General features: G+C 43.8%; 1 protein-coding gene across 1 annotated transcript in view; it reads right to left on the reverse strand.

The window, feature by feature from the left end:
- Positions 1-12,829, reverse strand: part of LOC139579709 (EF-hand calcium-binding domain-containing protein 6) — an 83,604-nt gene that overhangs the window by 39,867 nt on the left and 30,908 nt on the right. The window lies entirely within an intron of this gene.

Consider the following 12,829-nt stretch of genomic DNA (forward strand, 5'->3'; position numbering starts at 1 on the left):
CCCGCTACCCCTTATGGCCACAGCCTTTGAGCTGCTCCAGGAAGCAGTGGTCTTCACTAAGCTTGACCTGCGGAACGCATACCATCTTGTGCGGATCAAACCCGGTGACGAGTGGAAGACCGCTTTCAACACGCCTACTGGTCACTACGAATACTTGGTGATGCCCTTCGGCCTGACCAACGCCCCGGCTGTGTTCCAAGCGCTCATAAACGATGTGCTTAGGGATATGCTTAACATTTTCGTGTTTGTTTACTTGGATGACATCCTCATCTTTTCGAGCTCCCTTCAAGAACACACTAAGCATGTCAGACAAGTGCTCAAACGCCTCCTAGACAGCCATTTGTACGTTAAGCCGGAAAAGTGTGAATTCCATTCCTCTCGAGTACAGTTCCTGGGATTTGTAGTGGAACCCGGTCGAGTCCAGATGGACCCCAAGAAGGTAGGGGCGGTAGCAGATTGGCCCACCCCCAAGTCCGTTAAGGAAGTTCAGCGTTTCCTGGGCTTCACTAACTTCTACCGCAAGTTCATCAAGAACTTCAGCTCGGTGGCAGCCCCTCTCTCAGCTTTAACCAAGGGTGGCAACACAAGGTTTCTGTGGGGAAGAGAAGCTGAGACGGCCTTCCAAGGACTCAAGCAGCGCATCCTCTCTGCTCCCATCCTGACACTACCGACGGCGGATGAACCTTTTGTGGTGGAGGTAGACGCATCAGAGGTTGGTGTTGGAGCTGTCCTGTCTCAGAGGGGTGAAGACAAGAGGCTTCATCCTTGCGCCTTCTTCTCTCACCGGCTTACCCCGGCCGAGAGGAATTACGATGTGGGGGATCGTGAACTCCTAGCGGTTAAGATGGCATTGAAGGAATGGAGACACTGGCTCGAGGGGGCTTCTCAACCGTTTCAAGTGCTTACGGACCACAAAAATCTGGAGTATATCCAGCAGGCGAAGCGGTTGAACTCCAGACAAGCTCGATGGTCTCTTTTCTTCAGCCGATTCCAGTTTATTCTCACCTATAGACCCGGGTCGAAGAATCTCAAACCGGATGCCTTGTCACGAGTCTACTCTCCTGCCATTCGAGAAGATACTGACATGACTGTTCTTCCTGCCGCTAAGATCGTGGCTCCGATCTCGTGGCAAGTGGAGGATACCGTGAAACAAGCTCAAGCCATCGAACCGGGCCCTGGAGGAGGTCCTGCTAATCGGTTGTTTGTTCCCAAGGCAGCAAGGTCCCAAGTCCTTCTGTGGGGGCACTCCTCTCGCCTCACCTGTCACCCGGGCGTAGGTCGCATCTTGGAGTTCATCCAGCGTAAGTTCTGGTGGCCCACCATAAAAGAAGACGTTGCCACTTTCGTCAAGGCCTGTTCCGTGTGCTGCCAGGGCAAATCTTCTCACCTCCGCCCTCAAGGACTCCTTCACCCTTTATCTATTCCCCACCGACCCTGGTCCCATATCTCGCTGGACTTTATTACTGGCCTTCCTCCGTCCCATGGTAATACTACGATCCTAGTCATCATCGACAGGTTTTCTAAGGCGGCCAGGTTTGTTCCCTTGACCAAATTACCTTCTGCCAAGGAAACAGCTGAGTTGGTGATTAACCATGTGTTCCGAGTCTTTGGCATCCCGCAAGATATGGTTTCCGACAGAGGTCCCCAGTTCGCCTCAAGGTTTTGGAAGGCCTTCTGCCAACTCATAGGGGCCACGGACAGTTTATCTTCAGGGTACCATCCGGAGTCCAACGGCCAAACTGAGAGGATGAATCAGGAGCTGGAAACCACCCTCAGATGTATGGTTTCCAACAACCCATCCACATGGTCATCCTTCATTGTTTGGGCTGAGTACGCGCACAACACCTTGTGCTCCTCCTCCACTGGTATATCCCCGCACGAGTGTCAGTTTGGCTATGCTCCTCTATTGTTCCCGGACCAGGAGGCAGAAGTCAGAGTGCCTTCACCCTCGAGGTTCATCAGACGCTGTCGGCTTACGTGGAAGAAGGCCCGTCTTAATCTTCTGCGTTCCTCTCAGCAGTACCAACGACAAGCCAACAGACGTCGCCGTCCCGGTCCTACCCTGTACCCCGGCCAGAGAGTATGGCTCTCAACAAAAAACTTACCGCTACGGGTGGAGTCTCGCAAGCTGTCCCAGAGATTCATCGGACCCTTTAAGATTGCCAGGAGAGTCAATCCCGTTACTTTTCGCCTGCACTTACCCAGATCCCTTAAAATCAATCCCACATTTCACATTTCTTTATTAAAACCTGTTGTTTTTTCTCCCCTTATTCCGGCAGGCAGACCTCCGCCCCGTGTCATCGGAGGCCAGTCGGCTTATACCGTCCACCGGATACTGGACTCCCGCCGGGTGCAGCGGTCCTGGCAGTATCTGGTGGACTGGGAAGGCTACGGTCCCGAGGAGCGCTCCTGGGTTCCTGCCAAGGACATACTGGACCCTGACCTCATTCGTCAGTTCAGGGCCCTCCACCCTGAGAAGGCTGGTAGGAACGTCAGGAGCCGTTCCTAGGAGGGGGATTCTGTCAGGTTTTGGCCAGGACTGTTCTGGTTTTTTGTCACTAGATGTCCCCATTGCACCTTTTTTGTACCTTTTGTTTTTCCCTTGCTCTATTATTGTTTGTACCTGTATGTCGTTCCCTTGTTAGTATTTAATCCCTGTGTGTTCCTTAGTTCCTTGCTCAGTGTTTGTATGTTAGCACCCAGCCCCAGCCCAAGCCTTGTTGTGAACATATATTTTTCTCTTGTTGGATTTTCCAGAGGTTCTCTGGTTTTGTTCTTTTGTATTTTGTATTAGTCTTTTAGGTTTGTTTTTTCCCTTGCTGTTTTTACCACTTTGTGGATTTTCTTTGTATTTTGGAAGTTATCTATTTTTTTTATTAAACCACCATCTCTAGTACTGCTGTGTCTGCCTCATCTTCTGGGTTCTGCCGATTTAGTGACTGTTTCTCGCACCGGGTCCTGACACCATCCCAGCCTTGTGCAGGTCTACAATTTTATCCCTGATGTCCTTACACAGCTCTCTGGTTTTGGCCATTGTGGAGAGGTTGGAGTCTGTTTGATTGAGTGTGTGGACAGGTGTCTTTTATACAGGTAACGAGTTCAAACAGGTGCAGTTAATACAGGTAATGAGTGGAGAACAGGAGGGCTTCTTAAAGAAAAACGAACAGGTCTGTGAGAGCTGGAATTCTTACTGGTTGGTAGGTGATCAAATACTTATGTCATGCAATAAAATGCAAATTAATTACTTAAAAATCATACAATGTGATTTTCTGGATTCTTGTTTTAGATTCCGTCTCTCACAGTTGAAGTGTACCTATGATAAAACTTACAGACCTCTACATGCTTTGTAAGTAGGAAAACCTGCAAAATCGGCAGTGTATCAAATACTTGTTCTCCCCACTGTATGTATTTGAGACAAATCGTTCACGAAACCCTAAACCTCAATAATGTGGAAATTGAGAAAGTTGAGGAGACTAAACTGCTTGGTGTAACCCTGGATTGTAAACTATCATGGTCAAAACATATTGATACAACAGTAGCTTGGATGGGGTGAAGTCTGTCCATAATAAAGCACTGCTCTGCATTCTCAACAGCACTATTAACAAGGTAGGTCCTACAGGCCCTAGTTTTGTCGCAGCTGGACTACTGTTCAGTCGTGTGGTCAGGTGACACAAAGAGGGACTTAGGAAAATTGCAATTTGCTCAGAACAGGGCAGCACAGCTGGCCCTTGGATGCACACAGGGAGCTAACATTAATAATGTGCATGTCAATCTCACCTGGCTTAAAGTGGAGGAGAGATTGACTTCATCACTACTTGTATATGTGAGAGGTATTGACATGTTAAATGCACCAAGCTGTCTGTTTGAACTACTGGCATACAACTCGGACACCCATGCATACCCCACAAGACATGCCACCAGAGGTATCTTCACAATCCCTAAATCCAGAACAGACCATGGGAGGCGCACAATACTACATAAAGCCATGACTACATCGAACTCTATTCAACATCAAGTAATTCATGCAAGTAGTAATATTAGATAAAAAAAACATCTTGTTTATTTTCTTTAAAAAAAAGAGCCAATTAAAGAGCATTCTCTAGTGTAGTTGTAAGAGTGATGTGTTGTGTGCGGCCCAGGATAGAGAGGGATGAGGGACTGAGGAAGAGGTGTGGAGAGTGTGAACGGAAAAGGCTGAGGGGGTTAGGTAACCTTGTAACCCCACGGTGGCCATCACAGTGGGGCATCCAGGTCAGACACCAGGGCACCAACAACAGCACAGCAGGATCAGGCAAGAACACAAGTCAGCACAGACACGCATGCAGGAACGCACACACCCGGGTCTCCTGCCGTCACAATACTGTGATAGCCCACAGAACTAAAGCCTAGACATTATCTTGGTAAGCCAACACAAGTCTTAAGGTGTCAGGTTACTCATCAAGCGTGTTTCTGAAGCATCTCTTTTACATAAACACTCGCAAGTAGATGTACGCAAACGCAAAACAATCTATTTAGCCATTTGCAAATTTTTCCTACATCTTTTGCACTATTAAACTACACTCTCTGGTTGATCTGATCAATATGCAAAGGATCTGTCTGTCTGTCTGTCTGTCTGTCTGTCTGTCTGTCTGTCTGTCTGTCTGTCTGTCTGTCTGTCTGTCTTTGCTTTTCCTAGGGTATCTAACAAGGCTTTTCATAAATTAGGACACCCAGTCCACAAAACAAGTCTGCTTTCTGTCTATGTAACAAAAAGTGTATATTTTGGGGGGGCAAAACAAACAAGGGCTTGAGAGGCCATTATTGGAGGGCATCTGAGAGGGCAGTGCTGGGTTGGCAGTGCCCTCTGCCAAGTTACTTGGTCCTTTCTAACTCAGTTGGCAGAGCATGGCGCTGGTAACGCCAAGGTAGTGGGTATGATTCCTGGGACCACCCATACGTCAAATGTATGCACGCACGACTGTAAGTTGCTTTGGATAAAAGCATCTGCAAAATGGCATATATTATTGTTAGTATCTAAGTAGTCTTCAGAAGCACTTATCAAGGGAGTGTGCTTTTTGGGACACAGCTACTGTTGTACAACCCAGCCCAGCATGGGGTGACCATTTCCATGGCACAGGGGTCATTGTGATGTCAGAGGCTGGGCCCTGGGGTATTATTGGGGTCAGGGGGTCAGAGGAGATGGCGTCACAAGTAGCAGGGGGGAAAAAAACACTACGACTACAACTGAAACACTCAAGAGAGCCCGGCCAACAATAATACCACAAGTACGACCAATAACAATATGTTAAAAAACAAGCAAACTGAAAAAAAAGATGTATATACAATACTGTATAGCAACTCACTTCAATTTACACAGGAAATCTATATAACCATATAAAGTTGAATGAAGGCCAAATAAATATTCACTCATTTAAGTAAATACATTTGATGGCCTTCTATTGGAGTACAACTGGGTCCAACAATCAGCGAGGTAAAAAATATTATACTTTTCACTTTTTGAACAATGGAAGATAGAAGATTTAGGAAGCTGCTTTTTACTGCTAGTAAAAAGGCTGCATTATGAGTGCTACTAGGAATCCTGGCTCCATGTACTGTATGTACTAGTATACAGTGCATTCGGAAAGTATTCAGACCCTTTGACTTTTTCCACATTTTGTTACGTTACAGCCTTTTTCTAAAATGAATAAAAAATTTAAAAAGTCTACACACAATACCCCATAATGACAAAGTGAAAAACAGGTTTAGACATTTTTGCAAATGTATTAATAATACCAAACAGAAATAACTTCTTTATATAAGTATTCAGACCCTTTGCTATGAGACTCAAAATTTAGTTTAGGTGCATCCTGTTTCCATTGATCATCATTGAAATGTTTCTACAATTTGATTGGAGTCCACCTGTGGTGAATTCAATTGATTGGACATGATTTGGAAAGGCACACACCTGTCTATATAGGGTCCCACAGTTGACAGTGCATGTCAGAGCAAAAACAAGCCATGAGATCAAAGGAATTGTCCGTAGAGCTCCGAGACAGGATTGTGTCGAGGCACAGATCTGGGGTAGGGTACCAACAATTTATGAAGCATTGAAGGTCCCCAAGAACACAGTGGCCTCCATCATTCTTAAATTGAAGAAGTTTGGAACCACCAAGACTCTTCCTAGAGCTGGCCACCTTGCCAAACTAAGCAATCAGGGGAGAAGGGCCTTGGCCAGGGAGGGGACCAAGGACACGATGGTCACTCTGACAGAGCTCCAGAGTTCCTCTGTGGAGATGGGAGAACCTTCCAGAAGGACAACCATCTCTGCAGCACTCCACCGATCAGGCCTTTATGGTAGAGTGGCCAGACATAAGCCACTCCTCAGTAAAAAGCACATGACAGCCCGCTTGGAGTTTGCCAGAAGGCCCCCAAAGGACTCTCAGACCATGAGAAAGAAGGTCTGAGAGTTCTTTAGGGGCAAACAGGCTTGATCAAAATTGACTTGCATACATCATTTGTGAGTTATATGTATGTTTGTGTGTGTATAAGCATGACAATCTTATGGTCTGATGAAACCAAGATAGAAACTCTTTGGCCTGAATGCCAAGCGTCACGTCTGGAGGAAACCTGGCACCATCCCTAAGGTGAGGCATGGTGGTGGTAGCATCATGCTGTGGGGATGTTTTTCAGTGGCAGGGCCTGGGAGACTAGTCAGGATCGAGGGAAAGATGAATGGAGCAAAGTACAGAGAGATCCTTGATGAAAACCTGCTGCAGAGCGCTCAGGACCTCAGACTGGGGCGAAGGTTCACCTTCCAATGGGACAACGACCCTAAGCACACAGCCAAGACAATGCAGGAGTGGCTTCGGGACAAGTCTCTGAATGTCCTTGAGTAGCCTAGCCAGAGCCCGGACTTGAACCCAATCGAACATCTCTGGAGAGACCTGAAAATAGCTTTGCAGCGACTCTCCCCATCTGACCTGACAGAGCTTGAGAGAATCTGCAGAGAAGAATGGGAGAAACTCCCCGAATACAGGTGTGCCGAGCTTGTAGCGTCATATCCAAGAAGACTCAAGGCTGTAATCGCTGCCAAAGATGCTTCAACAAAGTACTGGGTAAAGGGTCTGAATACTAAATTTACAAACATTTGAAAAAAAACTGTTTTTGCTTTGTCATTATGGGGTATTGTGTGTAGATTGATGAGGGAAAATCTATTTAATCAATTTTAAAATAAAGCTGTAATGCAACAATGTGGACATATTTTGAAAAAGTGAATACTTTCCGAATGCACTGTAAATACAGATACATATACAGTACGTATACAAAGCTGAGAGAAATTACTTCAAAACAGATAAAAACTGAGATACTGAAATTCTTGCTGCTCCCTCTGCACTGTGGTAAATAACGTCGAACTGAAAAACAGAGTGAGAGAGAGATAAAGAGAAATCTCCATCGTTTGCCGAGACAAGACACCCAGAGATAACTTGGTGAATAGTCATCTTATTCCCTTTCTCTATCCCATCCCAGGGTAAAAGAGTAGAGATGGAGGGATAAAAAAGAGCCTAACTAGATGCACATTTTACATTGAAAACTGTATTGTTCGACTCCTAATCTGGCCCACCATCTGAGAGGAGTGCCGTGCATGTCGGAGAAGGGAGGCCTGAATGGGAGGACGAGAGCCAGGAGCGCTGGGACAGGGGACTGGGGGGCGAAGGGGAGTAACTGGGGGGAGGACGGGGAGGGTGGCTAGGCTTTGGCTTTACGGAGGGGATCAGGGTGGGTGGAAGTTCAGAATGGATGTTTCTTTTTCTCCGAAAAGGGGGGAACTCTGTATTTGACTGTTGTTTGTATCTGTCTTTCAGGGGGCCTGATCCCCGCCAGGCCGTCCGGGACGTACTGGGAGATGCCCTGTGCGTGTGAGAGAGTGTGTGAGAGTGTGTGAGAGAGTGTGAGAGAGAGTGTGTGCGAGAGAGAGAGAGAGGGAGAGAGAGAGAGAGAGAGATTGGATATACCCCTCTCCTTCCCTACAGCTGCAGGCTCAGAGGATTAGGCGTCATCCACAAGGCAACATTACAACAAGTAGCCTTTGAACAAAAGTCATGGATACTATTAATGAGATGGTAATCCTTAATGGAGCTACCTCCCAGTAGTGATTATACTCACATGGGAAGAATGTCCGAAAGTCCTGGACGCAACTCCCTCAACAACACTGTGGCCATTGTTATTGTTACCATAGGCCCTGGTCCGAGGCCTAAAACCAAGTTGTACTGCTATTGCCCCAACCATCAATACATGTTTGCATGCACACACACACACATCCGTATATGCACACGCACACGGTCGCTCGCTCGCTCACTCACTCCTACACACACACTCGCACACACACCTCTGCCTCCTTGCTCTCCACAACACCCTTCCCTCCACCCCTATCACCCTATGAATAAAAAATGAAAACCCCAAAAATGGACAGAGAGAAAAAGGGATGGGGGGAGGCGGTGGGGGGGGGGACAAAGTGTCCTGGCGTGGATTTCTCCCCCTGTGGTTCCCACACATGGATCTGAGCTGGAGCCGAACGTTTTCCCGTTCCCTCCCTCTCCCCTCCTCTCCTCCTTACCAGGAAGACCACACAAACACTGGATGATTTAATCGGAGCCTGTTTAAGCAGTAATGGCCGCCACCTAAGAGACGGAGGATAAGGATGACATCTTTTTTTGTTGTTGGCTGCATCTTTCTTGGGGGGATTCCAGGAGCCAGAGAGTGGCCTCTGTATGCCTGAGTAAATGCCTCCACCCGTTCAACGGGCCTATGTCACATCAGCGGTGTTTAAAGTCCTTTAAATCCCAATTACTCCTTCACACCCTCTTACGGCCTCTCATTAACCCAATCACTGTTGAAACTGATCTAAGTGTGGAAAATTCTAAAGCATTCATTTTTCAGCAAATACGACAGATAGCAACCTTTTGTCAAAAAGTGTTACCCAAAGTTGTACCTTGCAGGCCAAATTCATGCTTCATGCCAAATTCATGCCAAAATCATACTTTTAATCATGCTTTCAAAATGTCTTGATGGCTACATCCTAAAGACTCTGTCAGGTGCGCTAGTTCAGTGTCACTTTGACTATGTGTGCACGTCATGGTTCACCAGCATCCCCGAACATCTAAAGAATAAACTACAGACCAGTCAAAACAAGCTTGTTTTGTTTCAGCAATATGAGGTAGATATAAAGTAAGAAAGTAAACAGCATAGTGGGTTCATTTCTGCAAAAACTATGAGCGTTGAAGTGCGAGGCTGAACTCTTCCGCTGTTTTGGTCCCGTGGCTACCACGCTGTACACAGTGTGAAGTTAGCCTGTGCACATGCGCAGTGACTGTGTGAGAGTGAAGTGTTACGTCATTTCGCTACCTTTAAACTCACTCTATGTACTAATCTGGAGGTTGAGCAATTTAATCTGCTAGGCTGGAAATCTGTAGAGTAAAGGGTTGTATTAATTTAACTTGGTCTGGTCCACATAATTATTACCGACACAGCTCCCATGTAGCTTACCTATCCAATGATTTTACTTTTATTATGAGATGTTCACCAGAGACTCTGATATTGACTGTTTCAAATGTAAGACTATCCGGTAAGAACACTTTTCTATATAGTGCTGCTGTTGAGTGGAACAAACTACTACAACAACTTAAAGCCATACCAACCAGATAAAAAAAGATATACATATGTCAAAAGCTGGCTGATGACTGAAGCCATGTTCATGTCTGTATCTATAATGTATCAATTCCTGTATCTATGTAATGTGTTTCACCATGCACTTTAAGGGGCCACAATGGAAATAAGTAATTGACTTTATTGTGTTATTCCATGTTTTTTAAATGTATGTACTGTGTGTGTGTATGTATATATATTTTTTACTGTCAAATAAAATCAATCAATAAATCAACCTTTAAATAATAATACAATTAGGATCAGATTATATTAGTGAATCAACACTATTGGTTAAGGTTAGGATTGGGGGAGGGAGGCTGATCCTTTATCTGCACCTAGGGGAATCTTGTCTCATGCTGGTTGATATGTTATCTGCTTTCCATCCAAAACATGTCACTCAGGACTGAAAAGGATGGCCTTTGCGAGTGTATGTAATACCAAAGAAGAAACACAACAGGCACACTGATTGGCTGGCGTATATTGAACTACATTGTTGTTGTTGTCTCAGTTGTTGTTTGAGATTGATTAGGTTTGTACTCGATACCATAGGGAAATGAGAACATGAGTTGTTTGGAGTAGTTGTCTGAACATAAGTTAAGTTTGTTAATTATTCTCACTGTGTTTTGTGTCACAAACCAAAAGGGTATGGTCTGTTATTAGCTGACGTTAATTCCAAAACCATTTATCCAACGTTTCAAACATTCAGCCGCCTCTGGAGCAGGCCTCTGTATGGACAGCCCAGGGCCCTGCCTGACTGATATGTCAAAGTTGAGGACAAACAGGAAGAAAAGGGAGTGAAAATACCACACAGGCACTGACACAGGGGATCAATCCGATTGAAATTATTTAGCTTTTTCTCCGGTTTGAATAAAAATGAGCACGCTAGACAGTGGAGCAGTTTGATTAGGGAGATCCTAAGTCCCCCGGAGTCTCGGGTGGCTTTTCTCTCCTCCTTTGCTAGCATAAAAGTTTTCTTTCTCTCTTTTCAGGGCTCCCTTGGTACCCAGGCCTTTCCACACTGTTGGTATTACAAAATCCCCATTCAAAATAACCCTTGTCACCTGTCAACTAAGCCAGGCTGGTTTTCTAGGTCTTTATCCCATACACACACACACACACACACATGTGCATACACACACATACACACACACACACACACACACACACACACACACACACACACACACACACACACACACACACACACACACACACACACACACACACACACACACACACACACACACACACACACACACACATTCACACATTCATACACACACACACACAGAGACACAGACACATCCACAAATCCGAACCACACACACCCACCCACGCTCACACACTAAAACCACATGTCTGGGAGCAGTTACTATAGCAGTTTAAAATTCATTACCCTGTTCAATTTAAGAAACGTTTACACTGGGATGGTTTTTGTTGGCCATTCATTGGATGGTGCGAGGCAACTTGGGGGTTCACGTGCATAAGATGCTGTCCTCTCACTCGCCCATCACGTTTAACCTTGTTGACCTATATATCTTCAATCCTAACTTTGTGTCAAGTGAATAGGAACAACTTGAGAATAAGTGAATAAATGATGAAAAATTATATATTTGAAAATAATAACATACTTAACTATTTCTGTAATATCAGGATTTAATCTATAGTAAAATTGCTCTGAATTCAATTGATATCTATAGATGTGGGATCTTAATTTGTTCACTCCTTTTTTGCTGAGTATATTTTGTGATTTAAACAAATTCACTGAAAACCCATACTAACACATAGCTATATAAACAGTATTGCACATTCATGTAGCCTATTTCGGCCAGCTAATAGCCTAGACACCAATCGAGGAACATTATGGACTAAATGTTCAAATCTGCAGGATTATCTTTCTGTGACAATATAGGTCAAATTAAGATCCTACATCTGTACAAAGGACTGACAACTTCCCAACCCTGTGAAATATGATCATATAGAATATAAAAAGGATCTAAATGACTTCTTGTCATAAAACAGATAAAGATTATTATACCGTAGATAACATTTTTCATAAATCATGTTCTTCTTCCAGGAAAACACACTACCAAGTAGTTTGTGATTCTTAGAGCCTAAAACACAGGGCAATATAAAAACGCTGAATACTATGAATCCAAATCCACATTCAAGACATTACTTGGTGAAATAAAATAAATGTTTTGACTGGCCTTCTGCAGTCTAAAAGGAATATTAAAAAATGTGAGAATCAAAACAAATAATTGAGTGTGGAATATTATTCTGAAAGTTGTCAATGTCAGCAATGTTTCAGGATGCAAACAAAAACAATAAGCTACAGCGGTGGGAATACATACAACTCCAATGTTTTTTTCCAAGTTTTCCAAGTTGAATTTGTACAAAATATGTTTAAACATATATATTTTTTTATTCTATATGATTATCCTTTGAATTAAAATGTTTCACAGGAATGTAAAATACAAAAAAGGTTCTATTCCGTATTCCATTATGAACCCCAAAAAAAGAACCAAGCAAGAAGAGCAATATTAGTTTATTTTGAGGTTTGAAAGGTTATGGAGGATGATTATATATAAATATAAATGAACAGTACTGGACCATAAACCTCTCCATAAAACTTTACTGGCTACTATTGTACTTCATTTGACATTACTTTAAGATATGATTTTCCTAGGATTGATTCAAGACTTAGGATTTCTAAATGAGTGTGCAAGACCAATAACTAAAAGAGGATCTATGTTAGTTAATTGTAGAGCCTTAACCCTTTACTTCACCATTTCTATATAATAGTGGTTTAGGGCAGTAGTTCTCAACTGGTTTTGCCTCAGGACCCAAATTGAACCAGGTTGTCTCAGTCACAATCCAATATTTGCAGCGTGATTTTTTTGTTGTTGCAAAAATGCAATCTGGAAACTTTGTTTAATCCTATATTGATAGTAAATGTACAAATTATATTACAAGGGAACAATAGTCCCACCTTTTACATTGTCAATAATTACATTTTGCCCATATTCTCGATGAAGAATGTTAAGCTCACTGCTTTGAGACCACAAAATAGTTGAGAGAATAAATAATTTTAAAATATAGGTTCAGTATCATTTATACACATTTTATACCTAGTCATTTAAGTTCC

This window comes from Salvelinus alpinus, chromosome 6, assembly GCF_045679555.1.
Source record: "Salvelinus alpinus chromosome 6, SLU_Salpinus.1, whole genome shotgun sequence".
Taxonomy (NCBI): Eukaryota; Metazoa; Chordata; class Actinopteri; order Salmoniformes; family Salmonidae; genus Salvelinus; species Salvelinus alpinus.